Raw genomic sequence first — 24598 nt, 5'->3', positions numbered from 1 at the left:
CCTATATCTGATCTCGGAAGCAGTGTTGGACAACAAAATGATAATAGCAGATGCCCTTCAACAAATAGCCTTGTTGAAGGAAATTAATGACAAAGTAATAAAACAAAGATGAGTACTTTAAAATTACTTAGTTATAAATCAAATGGTGAGATTCAAATCATATTAAAGTAACTTTATTGAGGTTGTAGACCAACAATCAGTTGTGTCCCAGTGGGTAAGGGGGAAGCTGTAAACAGTTTTCCACTGCTGTGTTGTGCAGTACTCAGCAGGAAATGATTATCCTACAGACCTGTAATAAAGGAGGTTCATGAATTTGGAAAAGCAAGGAGTTTGACTACAATCAGAAGCAATCACGGGTCTTTTTGCAAAATAGAGCAGAATTTTTAAATATTTACATATATTTTCTAGTTTGAGCAGCTTCCCACATGCTGTGTCCAAATGCCTCCAGCCTTTTAGAATGCTCAATCGTTGACAAAGTTCATGCATGCATGTGATTAAATAAAACTTCTGGGGAGTCTGAAGGTTTGTCAATGGTCTTAATCCCCAGGGGGCCAGGGCATATCTACTATTCTATTCTATTCTATTCTATTCTACAGTCATTTAGCAGACGCTTTTATCCAAAGCGACTTACATTTGAGAGGAAGAACAACACAAGCATGAATTCAAACAAGATGGGACGTCATAATTAAGTGATAGTCAGACCGCTTTTGAGTCCAGTTGGACCCAGGTGCTGTCATGTAGTGCTAGTGCAATGCATATAATTGTTTTTTTTTGTTTTTTTTTTGTCATTTTATTTAAATACAGGATCACAATTTCATCACACAATATCAACTTGGTCATAAGTGCATGATTTCATCACATAATATCAACTTGGTCATAAGTGCATGATTTCGTCACACAATATCATCTTGGACATAAGTGCACACAGCTTCTTCAGTACTTGGTTGAGCCAAAAAGCTGGACAAATCTTTCTGACTCATTTAGTTAAGCTAAATGTGGAAATGCTCCTTAAACAACTGAGTCTTTAGCTTGGTCTTAAAAGTGGATACGGACTCTGCGGATCGGACAGAGTTTGGTAGATCGTTCCACCACCGGGGAACAACAGAGGAGAAGAGTCTAGCTACTGATTTTGCACCACGTTGTGGTGGGAGCACTAGGCGTCTTTCGCTGGTAGAGCGTAAGTTTCGAGAGGGAGTGTAGCTCTGGATTAAGGAGTGAAGGTAGACCGGAGCTGTTTGGGTTATTGTTTTGTAAGCCAGAAGCAGAGCTTTGAATTTGATGCGTGCTGCAACTGGAAGCCAGTGGAGAGCGATTAGCAGCGGTGTGACATGAGCTCTTTTGGGCTGGTTGAAGACCAGACGTGCTGCTGCGTTCTGGATCATCTGCAGAGGTTTAACTGAGCATGCAGGCAGGCCAGCCAGTAAGGAGTTGCAGTAGTCAATGCGTGAAATGACCAGAGCCTGGACCAGGAGCTGGGTCGTGTGTTCAGTCAGGTAGGGTCTGATCCTCCTGATGTTGTAGAGAGCAAATCGGCAAGACCGGGAAACCGAGGCAACATGGTCCTTAAATGTCAGCTGGTTGTCTACCATGACACCAAGATTCCTGGTAGAAGATGTAGGCACTAGTGTGATTGAGTCAAGCTGCACACTTATCTGTGGTGGTAAAGAAGGATTGGCTGGAAAGACAATAAGCTCAGTCTTGGACAGATGTAGCTGAAGGTGGCAATCCTTCATCCATGCAGAGATATCAGCAAGGCATGCTGATATGCTGAGCCAGCATCACCCCATCTTAAAGATGCATGCCCAAAAAGCTATTTTATAAAATAAAAGGAGGCATGTGTTCCTCCAGGGAAGGGGAAGACCACATTCAGTTGGTGGTTCTGGCGGTTGCATATGTGTCGGGCATTTATGGAGGGATAGCACTTGAGGTATGGTATCTGGTCTGACGAGAGTGCTTTATTGTGTGCAGTCTATTGCACTGATAGTGTTAAGAAAACCAGCAACAAAATTAAATCCTCTCTTCACTGAGCCTTGTTCTTCAGCTGTGTATGGAAACTCTATTTAATGTTTGGCCAATTGGTTTATGGCATGCAGGACTTGTGGGAGAGCACAGTTAATGGACAGCTGCAATATGCCCACCTTACTTTGCTCTTGCTGAAATGCTCCAGCAGCCAAAAAGCCCAAAGTAAGGATATGTTTTCTTTTTCACAAGACTGTACAATGCAACATGTTGACAAGACATATTGTTCTCTCACAATTTTAAGAAAATGTACTAAATAAAGCACATTACAGTGTCACGAAAATTAATTTATAAGTTCGTTTTCTCAAAGCTAATCACAGGCAGAAAAGATATAATTTGATGTAGTCTTCCACAAAATGCATAGTTTTGATGGTAATGAGATTCTGATGACTGTACGATTGCAGTGATGCATAATGACTTCAATGAAGGCTTTTGATTACAGATTTCAGTATTAATCTGGTTTACAAAGAAAAATGCAACTTGTTTAATGTACAGGGAATTATCCAACAAGATTATCTTTGTTTTACAGAGTGTGTGCAATGCACTGAATAATATGATTATAATATATGTTTATGTTAGTCTTCCAAGTTCATATTTTGTCAGTCGTGTGGCACACACAAGAGTGGCTGTGCCTACAGATTACTTATGCTCATTATTAGTCTGAAAAATGTTAGTTTAATGATTTCAAACTTAAACTGAACTGATTTCTTGAGTAAAATGTGTCAAATGCTGAAACAAATAAATGAACATGACACAGTAATAAAGAATGATCAAACCATAAAAAATGATAAGGTAGGACAGGCAGTTATGTGGGAGAACCTTAAGAAAGGAGTAAGATGAATAGTTGTTCCATTTTTTGGCAGATGCTGTTATTAAAAAAGACAGGGTCAAACACTTCCAACTGTGGGATAATTGTTCAAGGAGAAAATGTGGTTTGTTAAATGGGTGCACAGAGTTTCTCACAGTTGGTTCAGATCTTTGAGGTTGTGCTTTAGCCATGCATCTTGCTCTGGTTGTTGATGTATTTAACTAATATGGCTGTACTCTTTTGTTTGTTTGTTTGTTTGCTTTTTTCTTGTTTTTTGTTTGTTTGTTTTTTTGTTGTTTGTTTTTGTTTTTTCCAACAAGCTACTGTGGGTGGAAATCTGTAGAAATTTCTAGGTTAATAAAAAGGAAAGTGAAACTGTAACGTTCAGTCAACAGATACCATATGGAATAACTATACTTAATTCTACTCAGTTTTTGGTCCCAGTGTGAAAAGACCGATTAACAATAATAATAATAATAATAAATCAGATTTATATTGTGCTTTATTATCAAAGTGCTTACAGTGGATTCATTATTCATCCACTCCTCATTCATGCTTGGTGATGGTTGTCGCACCAGGCCCTGCCACGGACACACCTGCCATCGCCGCAGTCAATCCCCTGAATACTAATCAGCCACACCTGCAATCAATCTGATCCCTGGACCATATATACTCCAACTCCACATTCACTCCCCGTCGGACCTCATTGCAACTCTGTTGGACTTTCCTGCTTTCCCCTTCCCGGCCTCGACTCACCTGGCTGATCCTCGGACTCCAATGTTTTCTCCCTGGCTACTCCTTGTCGTAAGCGCCTGTTTAAATCCTTGCCTGTAATAAATCTTTGATCATCTCTGCTCTGTCTGTGTGAGGTCCTTCATAACAGACGCTCCGACCAGATCGAAAATAGCGGATGGAATCCCCCACCAACCGTTTTTCTGGTGATCCTTGTCAGGTTTATTCTGGCATTAAACAGAGACACGACACAAGATTCTTCTCTAAGCACTTTGCAAAGGAGAGAGAGCTCTCAGAGACAAGTCAGGCAACGTGACCAGCTCTACTCAACTCCGAAGAACTTCTCCTCTGCAGCACTCTTTTATTTGCACAGCACACAATGGGTGTTGCCACCCCGAAACCACAAGCATGTACACATCATGAAAAACCAGTATGGGTGGATCCTGTTTTAACTGGACAGGGGAAACAGGTTTCCACAGAACACAGAAGTTACACAAAGGTCATTACTTAGTCTCAAACAGGCTGGTTCAGTTAGATTGGTCTCAAGCAAGCTGGTTCGGTTACATATGGTGAATGGTTGCGCAACTCATTAGTCACGTATAGCTGTAAGCCTCTCAGAAGAATATAAATGATAATATAGTATTTCCAACATTCCTCAACTATGCAGTGGATTCCTGCTCCAGTGCTCCCTCCACCTGGAAATGAACCCCAGCAGGTACCCCACCAATCGATCTAAAATTGCTTACATCATTTCCTTACTTTCAGGACCGGTTTTCCAGTGGGCAGAAGCTATCTGGCAGCAAAATGGCATGGTGACTAGTGATGCGCGGGTCGGGGTTTTTTCCGACCTGCGGATCCCGCTCTTTTAAAAAAATTGGACCGCACCAAACCGCCCCGCACCTCCGCTTCTATTTTTTTAACCCGACCTGACCCATTAAAACACATGATATTGACGAATGCTTTTATTTAGTCTGAGAAAGGTGCATATGGTCTCCTAAATTGGCACTGGAAACTGACAACACAAAATGTATTTTCATTTGAACGTTAAGCCTATAAACATAAATAGGCAAATAAAGTGTTTTAAAGCGTTTAAGTGTTATAAAGGACATAGCCAATGCTGCTGCTGTTGTCTGCACTGATTACCTCGTTGAACCTGTCCCAAACCTGTGATTTAGCCATTTGACCCTCCTTCTTCTTTTTAAGGACGTAAACTCCCGAACGAATGTTATTCAATACTTCTTCTTCCATCTTTTGTTGCTTGTCTGCTTGGCGCTTTCTGCACCTGCGTAGCCTACTACGCGCCTACGTGGACATTACGTTATAAAACGTGACCTGTGTTTAAATAACTGATAAATATTTTGTCTTACATATTATAGTAACAAAATGTAGACACTGATTAAGGTCTTTATTTTCAGTTTGACAAAAATAAAATTAATAGATAGAACTAGATATTTCAGAATAGTAAACCACACCAACCCGCCCTGCAGTGAAGCGCAAATTCTTTGACCCGCCCCAACCCGAACCGCGGGTAACCCGCGGGACCCGCAGGTTAGGGGGCAGCCCGCGCATCACTAGTGGTGACACAATCCTTCACGCAGTTCACACATCCCTTTCAGGAAGTGTTTGGGATTCCCTCCGGAGATGCCACCATAAAGGAGCGGTTGTTTCCCCTTCGGCAAGAACACACCCCCATCATGGAACACATCCTGAAATTCTGTACTTTGGCTGCGGCGAGTGGATGGAATGAAGCAGTCCTTCTTACTCATTTCCGGATGCATCTAGAGCCATCTCTTCGTCTCCAACTCTCAGTCCACAATGACAGCCTGGGCTTAGAAAAATTCATCCAGGCTGCCCACCGGAGAGAAAGCTGCCTCCAGGACATAACACCCGTGGCTGCAGCAACATCAATGAACAACCCTAAACCCATGCAGGTCGATGCAGTACGCCTCTTGAATAGGCTCTGCCTTTACTGTGGCCAGGCTGGGCATCTTATTGAGGGGTGCCCCATTCGTCCTCCACATCCTCGGGTGAGTTTGGCTACTGTTGCCTCTATTTCATCTGATCCCCTGACCACACCAATTAATTTGTTGCTACCTGTTGGCTCTCTGACAGTCACAGCCCTCCTTGATTCTGGCTCTGCAGGGAACTTCATCTCCGGGTCCCTAAGACACAGTCAACAGCTCCGGTGCCATCGCTGTCCAACACCCTTCTGCATCCAGTCCATCACATGCAAGAATCTCACTCAAAACACCATTCAGCTCCAGACCCTGCCTTTAAGGTTGCTTATACCAAGAACAGATCTCCCTGCTGGTGTTGGAGCATTCCAAGGCCCATATCATCCTGGGGCGGCCATGGTTACAGCAACATGCTCCAATCCTCTCTTGGAAAACTGGAGAAATACTGCGCTGGGGTCCCACCTGTTATCTCACCTGTTTTCCCCGGCTACCACAACCAAAGCCGGTAACCAAGGTCATGCTAGGGTCCACCACTATAGAAAGCCCAGATATTAGCCCTATCCATAACATCCCTCCTGAGTACAAACACTTCCAGGATGGTTTTGCCCTCAACGAGCAGCTCAGTTACCACCACATCGTCCCTGGGACTGCTCTATTGACCTGATCCCTGGGGGCAAACTTCCTGCAGGTCGGATCTACCCTCTTTCTATCCCGGAAACAAAAGCCATGGAGGACTATGTAGCCAAGGCCCAGGCACAGGGCTACATTCGCCCTTCCACATCTCCAGCAGCCTCCAGCTTCTTCTTCGTGGAGAAAAAAGATGGTGGACTGTGGCCCTGCATTGGCTACCGAGCTTTGAATCAGATCACAACGAAGTTCAAATATCCCCTTCCGCTGGGGCCGTCAGCGCTGGAAAAACTTCGGGGAGCTAGGGTGTTTACCAAACTGGATCTCAGAAGTGCTTTTAACTCTATCTGTATCCATCAAGGGGATGAGTGGAAAACAGCATTCATCACACCCATGGAACACTATCAATGTTGATATGATCAATCGGTTCATTATCATTTACATTGAAGACATCCTCATCTTCTCCCCTGATCTTCAGACCCATATCAGCCAGGTGAGACAGGTATTGGGTCGTCTACTAGCCCATCACTTATTCCTGAAGGCAAAGAAGTGCTCTTTCCATCAGCTTGAAGTCGAATTCCTGGGCTATCTTGTGGGACCTGCTGGGGTGAAGATGGATCAGAGGAAAGTCCAGACAATCCTGGACTGGCCAAAGCCTAACACAATTAAAGCCCTCCAACATTTTCTCGGCTTTTCCAACTTCTACCGAAGATTCATGCGTAACTACAGCACTTTAGCTGCCCCACTTAGTGCCATGTTAAAACATCAACCCTGTACTCTTACCTGGACTCCTGAAGCAGAAAACGCATTTAAACACCTACAACAAGCCTTTGTCTCTGCACCTGTCTTGCAACACCCTGATCCTGAACTCCCTTTCTGTGTTGAGGTAGACGGTCTGGATGATCCCCTCACCTCCATCCGTGTGCGTTCTTCTCCAAAAAGCTAAGTCCAGCTGAACAGAATTACGACGTTGGCAACCGAGAACTCCTGGCCATAAACCTAGCACTGGAGGAGCGGCGACATTGGCTGGAAGGATCCTTACCGATCACAAAAATTTAGCCTACCTCCAAGAAGCTCGCTGCCTGAATCCCCGTCAAGCCAGGTGGGCGCTCTTTTTCACTAGGTTTAACTTCTCTAACACTTACATTCCAGGTTCCAAAAACCGCCGGGCTGATGCCCTGTCTCAAATGCATGAAAAGGCGGAAACCTCCGAGGTCCCAGAGTCCATACTGCCTCCTCATGTGATTATTAGTGCTATTCAGTGGACCTTAGAGGACTGCTTCCAAGAGGCTTTGGAAGAACAGCCAGCACCTCCTGAGAGTCCGGCAGGTCGTATCTTTGTTCCTCCAGAATTCCGTATTCCCCTAATCGAAGCTGCTCATTCTACTCCGGGCACAGGACATCCTGGAACTCAGGCCACCCAGATCCGTAGATTTGTGGCTGACGTCCTTCATAACAATGGTAAGCTCTATGTATAGCCACAGCTGACCTGGAACAGACTGACAGAAACATGGCAGTCAATGCATGCCAACGGCCTCTCCAACCACCACCAAAACATTCATACAGCAGCAATGCTGCCACTGGAGACAAGGAGGTTAAAGTGTCCAAAGACACAATGCAAGATGACTGGGGGAGTGGATTCAAACCGCTAACTTTCCGCTCAATGGACAACCTGCTCTACCACTTGAGCCACTAGTTGCGTTTCAATTACTTTTTCTATAATTTCAACAAAGTGCAATTGTGATTTGAAGTTGTTTCCATTGAACAGTGTTTTCCATCTCCATCTGCATCTACTCATACCGTGCCATCTTTATTTGAAAGGAACTGGTCACGTGACCCCCTACGTCATGTCCAGGGATGTGTAAACGCATAGACGTCTGGAAAAACCCCTCATGAGAACATAAAAAGTTTTTGGCAATATTTGAGAGGTTTTTCGAAATGTAGCTGTTTCCATTACTAGTTTTTTATTGTAATATTTAGATTTTTACATAATTCTTGGGGTAATGGAAATGCACCCACTGAGTGTGTTCATTCAAATCAACACAATCTCTGCAACAAATCTGAACTTGAACTGGTATATTTCTCTTACTCAGAGGAAAGAAGTTGCTTGCAACTCTGCACATGCAGCCTACTTATCAGAATGCATTGACTGCAAACCCATTGGTATGCATCCTATCTGCATGCATGGATAAACCAACAGTACGGATTTACACGAGGCTTTTAATTTCTCCACTGACCCAGAGTTATCTCTACTGAGCATAAATCTTATGGACATCATTTCTGTATGCAAAGCCAGTCACAAACTACCACAATTCAATAGTCAGTCTACAACACAGCAAATTTTTGATGACATTTTCATGATCAGCTAATCCCATGCGCATAACAGTAATACCCTGCAGTCAGGAGACAAAGCAGAAAAAATTACCTAATCCCAAATGTGAGTAAACTTGAGTCAAGCTGTGTCAAGTTATAAGGCACAATGAAGAAAAATTTTGTTAGCTTCTCAGCTGAGTATGTGGGTTTTTCATGCACATGCATCTGACTGGGCAACACTGTGGGCAATTATAAAGCAGAACAGTGGAAGGGTTATAGAATAATATCAAACTCAGTCATTAACATTTTATAGCATAGCAAGCTTTAGCTGTATGGACAGTTGACAGGCCAAAACTGTCAGGTTGCATACAAAGCAAATTCCAAGATGAATTGTGAAATCGCACCAGTTAACAGTTCTGCCAAACTTTACCCCTTGCATGTTGATAATTGTTTTTAGCTAAATTGATAAATGTAAATAAGTATAAAAAAGCACGAATTTGATTCTCTTGTATTACAAGAGAATTTGCTCCTAATTTTGGCCAAACTCATAGATGAACTATGTGCATTTATCATGGAAACAAATTTGTCAGTACCAACGATATTAGCCAACAGTCATGTGGCATTTTGTGACCGATCGTTGAAAATAAAAACTGTATTTTCTTATTTTTTTAACAAATTTGACTGAATCTAGAATTTGTTGAGAAACTACTGAACTATTAGAAATTGCAAGAGAAACTTTAGCCTCCTTCCCAAGTGTTCCACCATATGGCAGCAACAATGAGCCTCAGTCTAAGCCACCTTTGCCCCTTCACAGTTAAACCAATCAAACCGATGAAACTGCATTAGGCCCAGCTTGAAAAGGTTTGCGAAAGGGGCTGTTATGATGGGGTGGTTGAAGGTGCCATCCTAACCTTGCCCATATATAAACAATGAAGCCTAATTGTATAGTTGTTTAAAAAAGACCTTTTATTATAAATACAGTGCCGGAAAAAAGTAATATTAACTTGGCCCAACAGAAAAAATAAATAAATAAGTGGCAAATCTATAATGCCTTGAGGTATTATGGTGGAGTGACAAAATGAGGATCGAAAGTCAAACCCCTTAAGATAAAATCTGAAATTAAGTTTATATCCAGACAAACAATCAAACACAGGTAATCAGTCCACAAACCAAACTTCTCAAGTAAGGGTATGACAAAGACAGTATCCAAAAACAGTTAGGGTCAATGGCACAAAGAGTGAAGGCTGGAATAGTCCCATTAAGTATTGAAGTTCCACTGATTACAAACATGTGTGGGTGGCAGGAACAGAATAGTGCTGTAATCAACCAAAGACAAAACAGGTGTGGAGCAAATGCAGGAGGCAGAAGTAGCTGATATAATTACAGATGAAATCAGTTTAATAAAACAGGAAGTAAATAGAAAGATTACTAAAATGGGACAAAATTACAATTTAGAAGGAAACTAAAACAGACTCTGTACGACCGGTGTCAGAGCTTTGTCGGCATAATCAGAATCGTTTCCAGTGCGGGTTGGACTCCGCCAAGGCTGTCCTCTGTCACCGATTCTGTTTGTGGCCAGCAGTTGTTTGTCCTCTGCCAGCCACCGTACGAGGCTGAGCCCCTGCTTCCCCGTTGTACTTCCGCATTCCCCATTAACGCACCATAGCATTTAAGCTCCGCAATAACCCGGTACAGGTAAGCTGTGCTCCTGCTGCTTCATTTTTTCGGCTTTGTCATTGTTGCTGCTGTTAACCTGGTAGGTTTCTCTTTTTTTCTGTCTACATGCTCATGTATATCAGCTGTGCTAATGTCATTTACGTTTTTTTATAGACGCTGTCTGATACAGCCTCTGTTGCCGCTTGGGTGGTGTCTACTGGTGGAAGGACCACGCCGAGTTTTATTTGTTTTTAGGTATTATATATTTCTTTATTTAGTAGTTTCAATATATTTGAGAGTGTTTCTGTGCTTTGGTTATTAACAGCATTTTTGTTTCTTCTTTAGAAGCCGTAGGCCACTGCTGTTTCTATTTGGGTCTATTTTTGGTTCAATTTATGTTACGTTGTGTTTTTTTTGTAGGTCTAGCACCTAGCGCTGTATGCTGCATTTCTTATTTTTTTCACTTAGTCTTCTTTTATTTTTAGAGCCCTTCTCTCCTTTAAAACACTATGATATTATTTTAATATTGTGCTCCTTTTTGCCGCAGGGTCTGGTCCGAGCGTGGCTGCCCGGGAAGGTGGAGGGTTTTGGTGATAGAGTCTCTCACTTCAGCCCCATCACTCCTTGTGTGACGTGGTATTTTTGCACACCCCTCACTTATTTTGCATGCTTTTGTTGTCCTATTGTTTGCTGTGGATGTGTATGTGTCTTACACGGAGCGTAGTGAGTACCAGGGCCGGTTCTAGGAATGCATACATGAGGGGGCAGGCATAAATTTGAAGGGGGCATTATGAGTACATACTTCAGCATTTTCTTGTTGTTGTTTTTTAAGTGTTTCTTTAACGGAACTGTGCTGTTAGTGGAGTCCAACTTCAAAGAAATGGATTGCACTTTGTCAGGCCTCTACTCTAAGACCTGTCCAGCTTGGGTGTCCCACCTGAAACCAAAGCTCCTGCTGGTATAGCTCTTAGAGTCACTGAGGCACGCAAACCCCCTGACCACAATAAGGTGGCAATCCCTCAGGGGGGGAACAGAAAATATCAATAACAAAATGAAGTAAGAAAAAAGAAAAGAATGATCCATTATCAAAGCTTTAACAACCAACAAAATAACAATTGCCCTATTGGACAGCCATTAGATGTCTAAGCATTTTGAATAAATTTGAAACTAATAACAATAAACTCAACTATCTGTGTGTTTGTTTCTGTCTGTATATAGACCATAATGATTAAAGAATCATAACTATCAAGCACAACAACAACAGAGCAAAAAATTAAACCCCCTACCAAAATAAGGCAGTGAATCTTCAGGGGGAAATAATGATAATAATAAATGAAAATGAGTAAAAACTAAATGATCCTTCATCAAAATTTTAAGAACCAACAAGGCATACATGAAGCTCTGAGCTGAACTGCTGAAAGCAGCGGGAATGTAGAGTGAAACTTTCTGTTATTTTTTTCTTCAAACTAGCATGCTGAACTAAAGGCTGGGCGGAGCTTGAGGGGTCTCATATGCGCAGCTCGTTTTCCCTCAGTCTAGTACCGAGGAGGCAGTCACATCTATGGCCCGTGCGTGATTGATCACTGCTCCTACTAACAGGCGTAGACACGTTTAAATAGAACAGAAACAAACCCCAGTTGACAGAATAGATGCAATAAATACGTCTGTTATTATAAGTATTTATTCAGTATCGCTACAACACATTTAACAGAGCTTTACTCTATAAGTTTTACCGCTGGAGCTCAGCAGCCGCTCTCTCTACGAGGGGGAGAAATATGACACCGCAAGATCAGGCTGTATGTCAACTCATTTGCATACTAAACACTGATTGGTTGTTTTCTGTGGTGGTGGGAAGGACTTGTTGAAGACAGTACAATGGATCCTGTGAAGCTCCGACACACAGAGTTCAGTACAGAGGGGAGAGAGCGTTTGGAGAGATTTGCCCATTTCGGCGCATTTGATTGAGGGGGCAGAATGTTTGTTTGAGGGGGCACTGCCCCCTCTTGCCCCTGCGTAAAGCCGGCCTTGGTGAGTACTCTGTTCCATAGACAACTGCGGCCTCTCACCCCGTGCACCCGCGGCCGGTCAGCCCCCCTGGCATTTGCTAATTTGGTGAGCACCTTGTCCTAATAGTTCTTTTTTTCTTTGCATAAATTTTTTTTAGAATTAAACTCATTCTTTTATTGATTTTAATAGTGTTGCCTGTCTATATATTTGGTTGTTGTAAATAAATTTGGTTAAACTTAATTTTTTTTTTAGTCTCTGTCTCTCTTTGACCACCATCTGCAGTTATACATTCACATGGGTCCTAAGCCATTGGGCTCGGTTACATTTTCATAACTTTTATGGACAGAATTTCTAGGTGCAGCCGAGGTGTGGAGGGGATCTGGTTTGGTGGCCTCAGGATTGGGTCTCTGCTCTTTGTGGATGACGTGGTTCTGTTGGCTTCATCGGGATGTGATCTTCAGCTCTCACTGGAGCGATTCGCAGCCGAGTGTGAAGCGGCTGGAATGAGAATCAGCACCTCCAATTCCAAGACCATGGTCCTCAGCCGGAAAAGGGTGGAGTGCTCTCTCCGGGTCTGCGATGGGGTCCTGCCCTAAGTGGAGGAGTTTACATATCTCGGGGTCTTGTTCACGAGTGAGGGAGGGATGGAGCGGGAGATCGACAGGCGGATCGGTGCAGTGATGCGGGCTCTGCATTGGTCTGTCGTGGTGATGAGGGAGCTGAGCCAAAAGGCAAGGCTCTCGATTTACCGGTCGATCTACGTTCCTACCCTCACCTATGGTCATGAGCTGTGGGTAGTGACCAAAAGAACGAGATCTCGAATACAAGCGGCCGAAATAAGTTTCCTCCGCAGGGTGGCGGGGCTCTCTCTTAGAGATAGGGTGAGAAGCTCGGTGATCCGGGAGGGGCTCAGAGTAGAGCCGCTTCTCCTCCACATCGAGAGGAGCCAGATGAAGTGGCTCGGGCATCTGGTTAGGATGCCTCCTGGACGCCTCCCTGGTGAAGTGTTCCGGGCACGTCCCACCGGAAGGAGGCCCCGGGGCAGACCCAGGACACACTGGACAGACTACATATCTCGGCTGGCCTGGGAATGCCTCGGGATCCCTTCGGATGAGCTGGTGAATGTGGCCGGGGAGAGGGAAGTCTGGGTTTCCCTGCTTGGGCAGCTGCCCCCGCAACCCGACTCCGGATAAGCGGAAGAAAATGGATGGATGGATGGACTAAAACAGAAACCATGACCAATCTACACAAAAGTGTACGAGTAGACTTCCAGTTGCACATTGGTAATTCTAACCTGTGGACTTTTTCTTGTTAGCAAGTGATACTGCTGTTTTACAGCATTTGGAGCATTTCAGACAAGTGGGATTAATTATTTATCCTCTGTTTTGTTTTCTCTGCAACTTGCTGTCTCAGCTTTTTTCTTCTATGCCCATATGGAAAAATGAATTTAATCACCTGATACACAAGGTTAATGTGACAAGGGCAATACAAAGCAGCTCGACTCTCTCTCTCCCTCTCTCTCTCTCTCTCTCTCTCTCTCTCTCTCTCTCTATATATATATATATATATATATATATATATATATATATATATATATACATATATATACATAGAGTCAAGATGCTTTGCTTTGCCACTGTCACACACACACACACACACACACACACACACACACACACACACATATATATATATACATATATATATATATATATATATATATATATATATATATATATATATATATATATATATATATATATATATATATAAATATAGTGCTGAAATAACCAACCTGGATTTACTTACACATCGTTTCATAACCACCTTCGTTTCCTCTGATCACAAAATATCAGCATGTAAAAGGTAGGCTGGTGTTCCCCACTCTGGTTATGCATTTACAAGCATGTCTATCTGTGTGTGTGAGAGAGAGATACTTAGAGTAAAGAGAAAGAGAAAGATAATTAAACAGCACTGACAACAGCAAGCCTTTTCCTAGTAAGATCTGATTAGGGAGAAAGCAGGAATTCCAGGTGCAACGATAGACTTACATAGTAGAGAGATTGAAGAACGATGGAACAAGGAGTTAGGAGAAAAATGGGAGTGAGAAAGGCGAGATACGAAAGGAACAATCTCCACTCTGTTTCCAGGCTCAGAGCAGGAATATTTCCCAAAGGGTTGAGCAATGCTGGGTTTATGCCCTTCAGCACTAAGGAAAGGTAACTTTATTTACCCCCCTACACACACACACACACACACACATACACCAAAAAATTTACAGATTTTATGTTTCTGAAATAATCAATAACATGTTAACATGACCAGCCCTAATATATATATATATATTTATACATATAATTTTCTCATAATGAATGAGTGAATGACTTAAGTGCATAGATTAATGGATAAATTGGGGTTTAACTGAGGTTCAGCAGAGCAGCAGAGATGCAAGTAAACCTTGTCTAGAGAGTCAAACTTGTTTCTTCTTAATGCATTACACTGAATGAATGCAATTTAGAAATACTGGAAATCAGCCAAGGATGCATGCACACACCCATACACTCCCATCAACACACACAGAGGAAAACAAACCTGTCCTCACTGATTTACACACAGATGCACCCACACAAGACAACAGCTGATGTTGGAGGCCCTCTTCAAAAGCATGTTTCCTGAGGTGATTTGTGGTTGTTTTATAGAGCCATGGTAGCAGATTGCTCTGATGTAGAGCTCATTCATCATTGTGACACACACACACACACACAGTGGACACACACATACAACCAGCATCAAGCCCTCGTACAAACACTCAAGCATACAGTAATACAGGTTTTTTATGAAGCAGTATTTGGACTGTTTGCTCATCTTCTAAAAGGGGGGCAACACTCCTAAAGCTACTTTCTTAAGGTCAGCTTTGCTAAAGGTAAAGTAAATTGGTTGGTTGGCAGTGGGAGAAAAGGAACAACTTCATCCTAGTTTCAGGGTTTTCCTCTCAGAATGCACAAAAGATAAATCTCATTGTTCTGCTTTGGTCAGGGGGTGAGGAAACACTGAGTAAATGCTACAGTTTTAGCTTTAAACCCAAGATACATACAATTTTTGACACACTTCAAATTGGTTACTGATTCACTCCTCATGGTTTGGACTATTATTAGCACACCTCCATTTTGACCTCATTCTACTTCCTGTTCCAAAATCTCCAAGATGATTACCAAACACCAAACTTGAAGCTGCAACATGGGGTGACATCAAAGTGGCTACCTCTTGTTTTTCAGATGCTCTGTCTTCATCCTCCTGGCAAATATCTCACTCAAAAGCAAAAAGGTGAAAGAAAAAGGCAGTGAGACCACTCATGTTGCTTCTCAAAGATGGAAAGCCACTGGTGAGAATAACCTTGAGGCCTGCCTTGAACAGAAACTGGACAACTCTTTGGTTTGTCTTTTTAGAACTTTCTAGCACCTACAGTTACTGGTGAAGCAAAAATTTAACATAGTCACCGACATCCTTTGCCTATAATTTGATTTCCTTTGACATGATAGTTATTGAATGGAAAACATCACAATACACACGTGTGTATGCAGTATTTATGTATATGTGCATATATGCATGTTTGTTTTGTTTACTTTCTCTCAATGTCTTTAGGCAGAGTAAAACACAACACTTCCTGTCCCACTTGCATACAAGTGCATTCACATGCACAGTCATTGGCACTGATGTGGTGTGACAGGACTGTAATTTTAGCTGTGCTGACTCTCTGGGCCTCTCTCTCTCTCTCTCTCTCTCTCTCTCTCTCTCTCGCTCTCGCTCTCTTTCTTGCCTTATTTCTGCCCCCTACCCCTTTGGCCTACGATTACAGAGTGGTGTACATCAACCACTGCCTCCAGCAGTGTCTGTTTGATTGTGTGCTTGCATGTGTGTGTGTTTTGTCATTTTTCCATGCAGTTTTTCCCAGGGTAAGGTCATGAAGTCATACTGAGGATAACACTCCATCACAAATACATTCCAAAAACTCCCCATAACCAACACAGGCCCAAACCCTGTGTCAACACACCCAAAGCAGTTGTTTTATCTAGTGTTCCCCAGTACACTTTTGTGCATATATATTGTGTAGGTTTTTATGACATTTATTGTGCAGCTAAAGCCCTCCTTAAGACGCTTTAATGCTTAACATTAAAGGCTTGTTGGTTTGGTTTGGCAGGCTTTCCCTCACACCTTTCCAACTGCAGTCTGTATCTGACTTTTTATCTAACAGTTCAAAACTGACAGCTTGATGTTTGATTGACCATGCATGCAAAGACAAGAAAATCTGTAGGATTGGAACTCTCTCAAGCTTTTTGCTTTTGCTAAACAACCAGTGTTACATGACTTTTAAGTTTTCTAAAAGGATCTTTGGTGGTTTTGGAAGAGCTGTCTGCCATCTATACTTCTCAGATGTCTGGGGTTACTTTTTGGGCTTGGAGTAGAAATAACTGGTAGAATTAGAAGTGCTGGAGGTGGAATAAAGCACTAGAAATAACCATTGGCACCAACAGCTGCGTTTAAATCCAGATATCACATGCATTTTAACATAATTTTCAGGGAAATTGGCTAAATGAATTGTTTGTTTATGCCTGCTTTTGTTTCTCATCATTATTCCGTAATGAAAGGTTGGCTCATTGAGATAAGTAGTAGGTGGCACTAATGCTTTAGCCAGAACTTAAGGGGCACAGAGAGATTAAATATTGTTTGATTGTGTGCCATTCAAATCTTGAAGCATGGAAAATAAACGTGATGTGAAAGAAAGCAAAGGCAAAAAAGGGAAACTAAGACATTTTCAAACTGACTGTTGGATGAGTTCTGGTATCAGCTCCTGTGTATGTGAGTAATCTAATTTCTATGCGTCGTTTCTTTGAGAAACCAATTTCTGTTGCACTTCAAGTAATTGCACGAACCTTATGTTAAAATATTGCTTCTTCAATCTCATTTTCTTCCATTGTTTTGTTCTTTTTTTTTTAATCGGGGGGGGATGGGGGTTCAATCCAGCTGCATTCATGCACAACAAAAGCCACATATCTCACCTGGCAATTCTAAAAACCTCCACCGGAGACAGCTGGAAATAAGTGGATTATAGTCATAGCCAGGTTGACTTATTTTATCTCCTGCTAGCATATGCAGACAGTTCAGCTATATCGTTGGCATGAAATGAATTTAGTTCTGTTTTTTCAGTATGGTTCCACTGAGCTGGTTTGAGATCTTTCAGTCAGTGTCCTCAATTGACATGCCTCGCAGTGTCTCAGATCTGAGAACACTGCTCATTTTCTTCTGATTTTGAAATTTATTTTTATTTTTATATGTTTGGCAGTTGTTTAAAAGATCCATATTTGGTTTGGCAGTTAACATGATAAACATGATAAACAGTCAAATCAGTTTCTGCTTTACTCTGACTTTTAAAGCAAAGTAAACATGCTAGGCACGGTAAGCTATTTAAAAGGCTAGAAGCTGTGGCATGTACATCATAGAAGACGATGTGGCAATCTGAAGAAGACTAGACAAAAACCAGGATGTACGACATTGAACACATGATGCATAGCAGGTGACAAGACTTATAATCCTCAAAAAAAAAAAAAAAAAAAAAACTACTAGGAGTGAAACAAATATACATTTTGGATTAAGATACCCCAGACTGAACCCATAATAATTAAATTCCAGCCTCAATTTGCCTGAATTTTCTATCTGATGTTTTTATACTATACCCTGTAACCTTTAATTTTTTAAAAGCTATTTTACCAGCTTGTCAACAGCTATTTTAGAAGTGTAAATATCAGTGTCTTTACTCCCCTACAAAGGCAATTCACAATGGCTTGTATGATGTGGTGTCATCTTCTGAATGTCCTCTGTTCTGGATTGTACTGAGTTCATGTCCCATAAATGAGGTTATTAGTCATGGCAGTCTCATAGAGTTAATGAGGAACGCACTAGAAAAAGTAGCTCATGAATACATTTAGCCTAAGGCATAAGCAAACTAAGGAGGCACTTGGGGCCCTATTGCCACCAGGTGGCCCCCCAAGACTGACTGAAATGTCAAGATATCTTGATTTTATATTAAAAAAATAAACATACAGACAAGGGCAAAAATTTGAAAATGAAAGAAAAACCCACAAAAGCCACTGAAACAACTTGAGACTAAATTAATATTAAATAAAAAATTTGCAAAAATTTACCAATAAAAATCAGATATTGTTTTTGAATTGCTGTTCAAGTAAATCATTTTAAAAAGCAAACCAATGAAAATAGCCATGAACATGACGATGGCATTCGTAATTTAATATTTTGTTGCACAACCATTTAAGGCAACATCTGCAATCAAAAAATTTCTGTAACAGTAAGTGAGACTTCTGCACCTGTCAACAGGTAGTTTGGTCCACTCCGCATCAGCACACAGCTTCAGTTGTCTCAGGTTTGAAGGGTGCCTTCTCCAGACGGCATGTTTTAGCTCCTACAGATGTTCAGTAGGTTTAGAGCAGGACCCATAAAAGGCCACTTTAAAATAGCCCAGTGTCTCGCTCTTAGGTATTCTAGAGTGGTTTTTGTTATGTGTTTTGTGTCATCCAGTTGAAAGACCCATGACTTGCGAATGAGACCAAGTTTTCTGACACTAGGCAGCACATTTTGCTCCAGAATGCCTTGATAGTCTTGATATTTCATTGTACAGTACCCTGCACCCATTCAAGACACCCTATTCCAGATAGAGCAAAGCAGCCCCAGAATATAACCAAGCCTCCTTCAACACTCTAGTCTCAACTGTCCATCAGATTCTCCAAGACATTCTCCAAGTAGCTTTGTGGCTTGTAAATATGCATTTTCAGTCTGGCATTTTTATGATTTGCTTTCAACATTGGTGTCTACCTTGGTCATGTCTAATGAAGTCCACTCTGGCTCAGACAGCGATGGATGGTGCAATCACATACTGATGTACGTCGTCCTCTGAGTTCACCTTTAATGTCTTTGGAGGTTGTTGCAGGCTCTACGATTTGTATTATCCGTCTCTTCAATTTGTCATACATTTTCTGCTTGGAGATGGTCTTACAGCCTTTTCCTTTAACATACTTGTCTATCATTTTCTTTCTAATCTCCTGAAACAACTCTCTCCTTTTCTTTCTGTGGTCATGTTCAGCACGGTGCCCACCATGTCACCAAACAGCATAGTGACTACTTGTCACCCTTTAAATAGACAGATTGACTGTTTGAAGACACCTATGATTTGGGATGGGAATTGAAACCTGGTTTCACTCAGGAACAGGTTCTAAATTTTCCTCATAATTGGGCCAAGCACAAAATAGAGAGCAGAAGTGAATTTTTGTTTTATTCTATTAAGTCTAGAAGTAGGCTGCAGCACAAAGCTGGGGAAATTAATCTCTGACACCTGCAGCATGGGAGGCAAAGCTGTGCGGCAGGTCTGATCTGCTCTTCTTTCCAAGTGCTTTGCACACTACGGCAGCGTGCATGTGGTTGACAGGTGTGGAGAGATGGCAAGACTCCCTTCATAAATTCTGCTACATGTTCCTCTGCAAAAACCCAGTTGTGTGTGTTTCAGTGCACTTTTGATGATGTGGATGTTTATTCCTACAAGGTCCAGTATGATGAAGCATTGATCCATCTCTGCATACCAGCCTTTACAGAATACTTCTACAGTGTCTGATCCAGAACGACGGGAATCTAAAGATAGAACAGCTCAAAATCATGTGCCAAAATGACCACCTGTGGCCGAAATAGGTAGAAATATCATATTTCCTCTGGTCATACTAAATATTACAACTGTTTTTTATTTTTATTAACATAGTTAAACTGCAGGTAAAGTTAAAAATGACCAGTTCTATGAGGTGGCGGCAAAAACCTTGCTTGAGTTTCTGAAATGAAAAACAACAGATCCTTTTGTGGGGTGACTAAATAAATCAGTGGGTGGGGGCAGAGGCTGAAAATCCTAAAAATCCTAGTCACAATACTGCGATCAGTGTTTATTTTATTGCATCCTTGGTTGACTTCATATGAACACCTACAGAGTTTTTATATTTAGTGATGCATTATTTACCCTTTTCAGAGCAGATCTGTAGTTGTGGCATCCAGATCAATTTTAAGATATTGTTGTTCCGATTCATTTTCTTTACATTTTTGTGTGGATTTGACAAAGACTCAGTTTACTCTTTTTAGATATTAAATAGTTAGACAATATTTTTGACACAGTAAATGTGTTGTAGATACTTGTTTATTTTCCTTAAAAAAAATTGGGTCAGGAATTAGTTAGATAAAATCTTACCAATTCCCATTCCTACCGGTGATGCTATTAGAGGACACACCTTAGTTTAACATGTCCCTATGATGGATTAATTTCAACCATTTCTAGGAGTGCCATTATTTTTCTTGTTTCATTAGTTTATTTGTACAAAATGATTCTTTTGAACAACAATTTAAAAGCAATGTCTGATTTATATTGGTTGATTTTCAGTCATTTTTATTTGTTATTACTTTGATCAATTTCAAGTAATTTTAATTACTTTTGTGGGTTTTTCTTTCATAAATGGAAGGATGCCAACATGTCTGTATATTTACACAAATACCATTTAATAGTATAAATAAAAATGGTAATGTAGACAAAACTTGGTCTTATATTATTTTCATAGCTATGTGACAACCACAAAGATTTGTGGTTGGCACACAAATATACTGATTTAATGCAGTTCCTGATGTGGACTGCTGCACAAAGGTGGCTGCAGAGTCTGAAAACCACATGTCTTCCCAAGTGAGATTTTTCACAGAAGTAGAATGTTGACTTTAAAAATTAAAGAGCTGAATTCTCATTCCAAGAGCATAGAGCATAAGTTCCTGTGTTCCAGTGTTTTCCTGTGTTCTGTGTTTTTCAATGTCATCACAGGAACTGTTCTTCTCGCCATGGGGGTAGTGTGCAGAGCAGCAGAGTACATGTTCAAAGTGCATCCAAGTTCAGTGTCAGCTGCAAGACGACTGAAAAGATATTCAGGAAATAACTTTTTTTTTTTTTTTCCACTTTCAGACTTGGATGCAGGATAGATCTGTCAAGCTGTCAAAGGAAAGCCCTGGTATTACTTTACAGAGAAGGAGGAGGAGATGAGCAGCAGCTAAGATGGTGTGGGTTCATAATATCCTCATGGCAAGACAGGAGTTCAGAGAGTATTGGCTCATTCTTGAGCTGCACCTGTACAGTGACCGCTTCCAGGTCTGCTTCAGGTTGAGTAGGGAGTAATTTGACAGCCTGCTGGAAAGAGTCGCATGAAGACACAAAAATAAGAACCAACTTTAGGCAGCCAATACTCTGCACTAGGTCTGAGAATTTGTCTGAGTGGGTGATTTGTTGAGCTCTGACTGATTCCCTCTGATTGAAGACATTAATGTGTCATCACAGAGCGCTGCATCCAAATTAAATTTATTTCAGCTTCAGTGCAGAGCAAATGGTTGGCACACCCATCACAGCATGCTAGGCACAATGCACATTCCCTATCACTTTGCACAATACACAGATGTGGATGGGTTTGGAGGTGTCCACCACATTCTATGTAAAAGCCCCTAAAGATTGCTTCCAATGTTAGCAAAGAGGATTTTTTATCTCTGAGATTGATTTACTATTTATTTATTTGATTGTTTGTTTGTATGTTTGTTTGTTTATTTTTTTCGGCTTTTATTTTTTTTAGTTAGCCCTAAACATAGAGGGAAATGGTTTTTAAATAAATGTTCTATCTTTTATATATTTATTACATATTTATCCCCTTTGTGCTGTTGTAAGGACTTTTCTTGTAACTATGAGTAAATTTAAAGGTCCCATATTATGCAAAATTCACTTTTTAAAGGTTTTCTAGCAGTCATATGTGTCCTCACAGCCTGTGTATAAGGCCCAAAAATGAGAAAATTCTTTCACCTCTCTCACTTACCTGCTGCATGTTTTAGTGAATGTGTGCTCAAACAGGTGAGTCTTAGATCTTTCCCGTTGTGACCTCACGAAGGGAAATAACCACTATCCCCAGTGGATACTGTCATTTACCTGTACCCCAGCTAGCTGAGCCTGCCCTTTGAAATCACAGAGCGGGCGCCATCGAAGGTCAGATCTTCTCCCAAAGAGGGTCGTGGACAGGTACCACTCATGAACATTTAAAATTTTAGACACAGAAACAGCCCATTCTCATTAGAACTCACAAGCACTGGACCTGCTGGACCTCTGACACCCATATGAAAATGTTGAAAATATGTATAATATGGGACCTTTAATGTGTTTGTTTTGGTCAATCATTATACCAATTAACACATCAGAAATTCAGATTTAATCACTAATCTATTTGTAAGCTTTTTATTTATACTCATGTTAGTCACTGCAGTTTTGAGAAGACTGCAATACAAACTGTTATAAATACTGAATTATAGAAATCTTCTGGCTTTGATGGTTAGCTTTGCTCTTTTGTTAGCAAAAGGCAGGAACAAAAGAGAGCAGCAACAGGTAATGGAAGCGGTGTTTCTTGTTAAAATCCTGCCTCCCCAGGCTATATAGGTTTAATATTTGTATAGAGGTGTATGTGTATGTGTGTGTAAAGCCATGCCGTCGTCTGTGTGTCACTAAATAATGACTCTGTCTGAGCCGCGTGCCCTCTGGGCTCTCCTGTCTTCCCACCAATACATGAAAACACACACAAACTCACACTCTTCTGGCCGGCCATGGCCGGCTGATTCTTAAATGTCAGATGACTTCACTCCTGGAACAATATTTATTGAGACCAGCTCTTTTCTGTCTTTTTCTAGTAAATTGAGAAGAAAGGAACTAAGCTGAGTCCATTAAAACTTAAGATTTAAGATTTTGTAAGTTGGTGTAACTAAGGTTATAGTTTACTCGCCCTTCCATAATTGTCCACCACCTTCTAAACCCACCATTTCCCTTTTTTCTCTCTCTCTCTCTTTATTGTTTTGAGGTCCACACTGTAAAACCTTTCATACAGTTGAATCTTTGTGCAGTTGTTACATTTTCATCCACCATATCTGCTCAATATTGGGATTTCTACCCATTAGCCATCCTCCTGCATTGAGCACGTTCATGTGAGGAAAAGGGGTTTCGAACAGTTTCACCTGTCTTCTGCGTTGGTTATGCACGTAATTTGGTCCATTTTCAGAGAGCTTAGCTATCCGTCACTTGACACAGAAGACAGAGCTCGCAGGAGTGAATTCTGAACTCAGCATTGCCCACTAGTGGAAGAATTGAGATAACAACATTTGCAACGCAAATGACTTCTAATGACGTATGACTGTAAAGTAGGGGTATTGTTGTAGAAATTCCATATATTCCCTTTAATATTGTGTTATACTGATCACTCTCAAGGTAAACAGATTGTTTAAGTTCTTGGTAATAGAGATTAATGCTGAGTAGCCTGTTGCTATCGTAAAAGTGGATGCATTCCTTAGAACAGTTCACACTGACCTGTGTGACTTATCTGATACTAGCCAGATACGCTCAGGATGACCCAGCAGGGCATCCTGCCTTAATTTCCTAGAGGAATGTTTTCAGCCCTTACCCCTTATTACCTCGTTTTAAGGGAAAAGCAAGGTGTAGAGGAAAGGTTAAAAAATAGTAATGGGATTGGGCTTTGCTGTATAAATCATCAAACACTAATGAAGTAATGACTATAGTCATTACTTCATTGAGAATTATAATTCTCAATGATCTCTGGGTAAAAATGAAGGCATTTCATCAAAATATCTAAAATTTCTGTAATTTGACTAATTTGGAATTTCCATTCAATTATGGGCTGCCAATATTTCCTTCTAAAAACCAGGAATACTTGTGATCTGAGCATTTTTGTGCCTACCTACATGTAAGAAAGTTGTTCTGGTGCCCAAAGGCGGGTTTATATTTGTACAGCATCTGCATCTGTGTAACCGTCATAGGCTGATTATAGCTCCGCAGGGGCTCGACGTGCACCTCTTCCAGACCTGTCATGCACCCCTGATATGCAGACGGTTACGCAGAGGTACTCCCTTGTGACTGGTCAGTTTGGGATCACGTGTCATATATCTGGAACTTCTTGCTGAATTTGTGTGGTAACCATCGTTTTTAAAACCAATAACCAGTGGATTGAATTAATGAGAGGCTGATCGAATTATTTCTTCATTTTCCTCCACAAGCTAAAAAAGACACTGAACCATACTGGACGCCATTGTTAGTTTAAAACAGAAAATACATACTGGACTTAAGTAAACCATTAAAAGAAGTCCAAACTGGTGAGTTTATCGGCTGATACCACTTTCAGATTAGAAGGAGAAACTGCAACATAACACCAAAAAGACGCATACCCCTTACGCTCGAGTGCGGGAGCACACTCACCTGCATCAGCTATGCTGTAACCGACCACCCGCAGACACCGCATGAGTATAAATCCGCCTTAAATGTGATGAACGGTGAGAGCAAACAACAAAAAAAAGCAAATAAAAGGGG

At 41.2% G+C, this 24598-nt stretch overlaps 1 long non-coding RNA gene across 1 annotated transcript; it reads left to right on the top strand.

Moving 5' to 3' along the window:
• Window positions 1-10121: 10121 nt before the first annotated feature.
• LOC121632615 lies at window positions 10122-10829 on the top strand. Its single transcript, XR_006008938.1, has 3 exons — window positions 10122-10149; window positions 10285-10365; window positions 10658-10829. It is a non-coding gene; the product is annotated as an uncharacterized LOC121632615 (long non-coding RNA).
• Window positions 10830-24598: the final 13769 nt, after the last annotated feature.

The sequence above is a fragment of the Melanotaenia boesemani genome, chromosome 2 (genome assembly GCF_017639745.1).
Source record: "Melanotaenia boesemani isolate fMelBoe1 chromosome 2, fMelBoe1.pri, whole genome shotgun sequence".
In the NCBI taxonomy this organism is placed as follows: domain Eukaryota; kingdom Metazoa; phylum Chordata; class Actinopteri; order Atheriniformes; family Melanotaeniidae; genus Melanotaenia; species Melanotaenia boesemani.
Note: the sequence above shows the minus strand (reverse complement) of the source record. Positions and strands in the feature narration are given on the sequence as shown.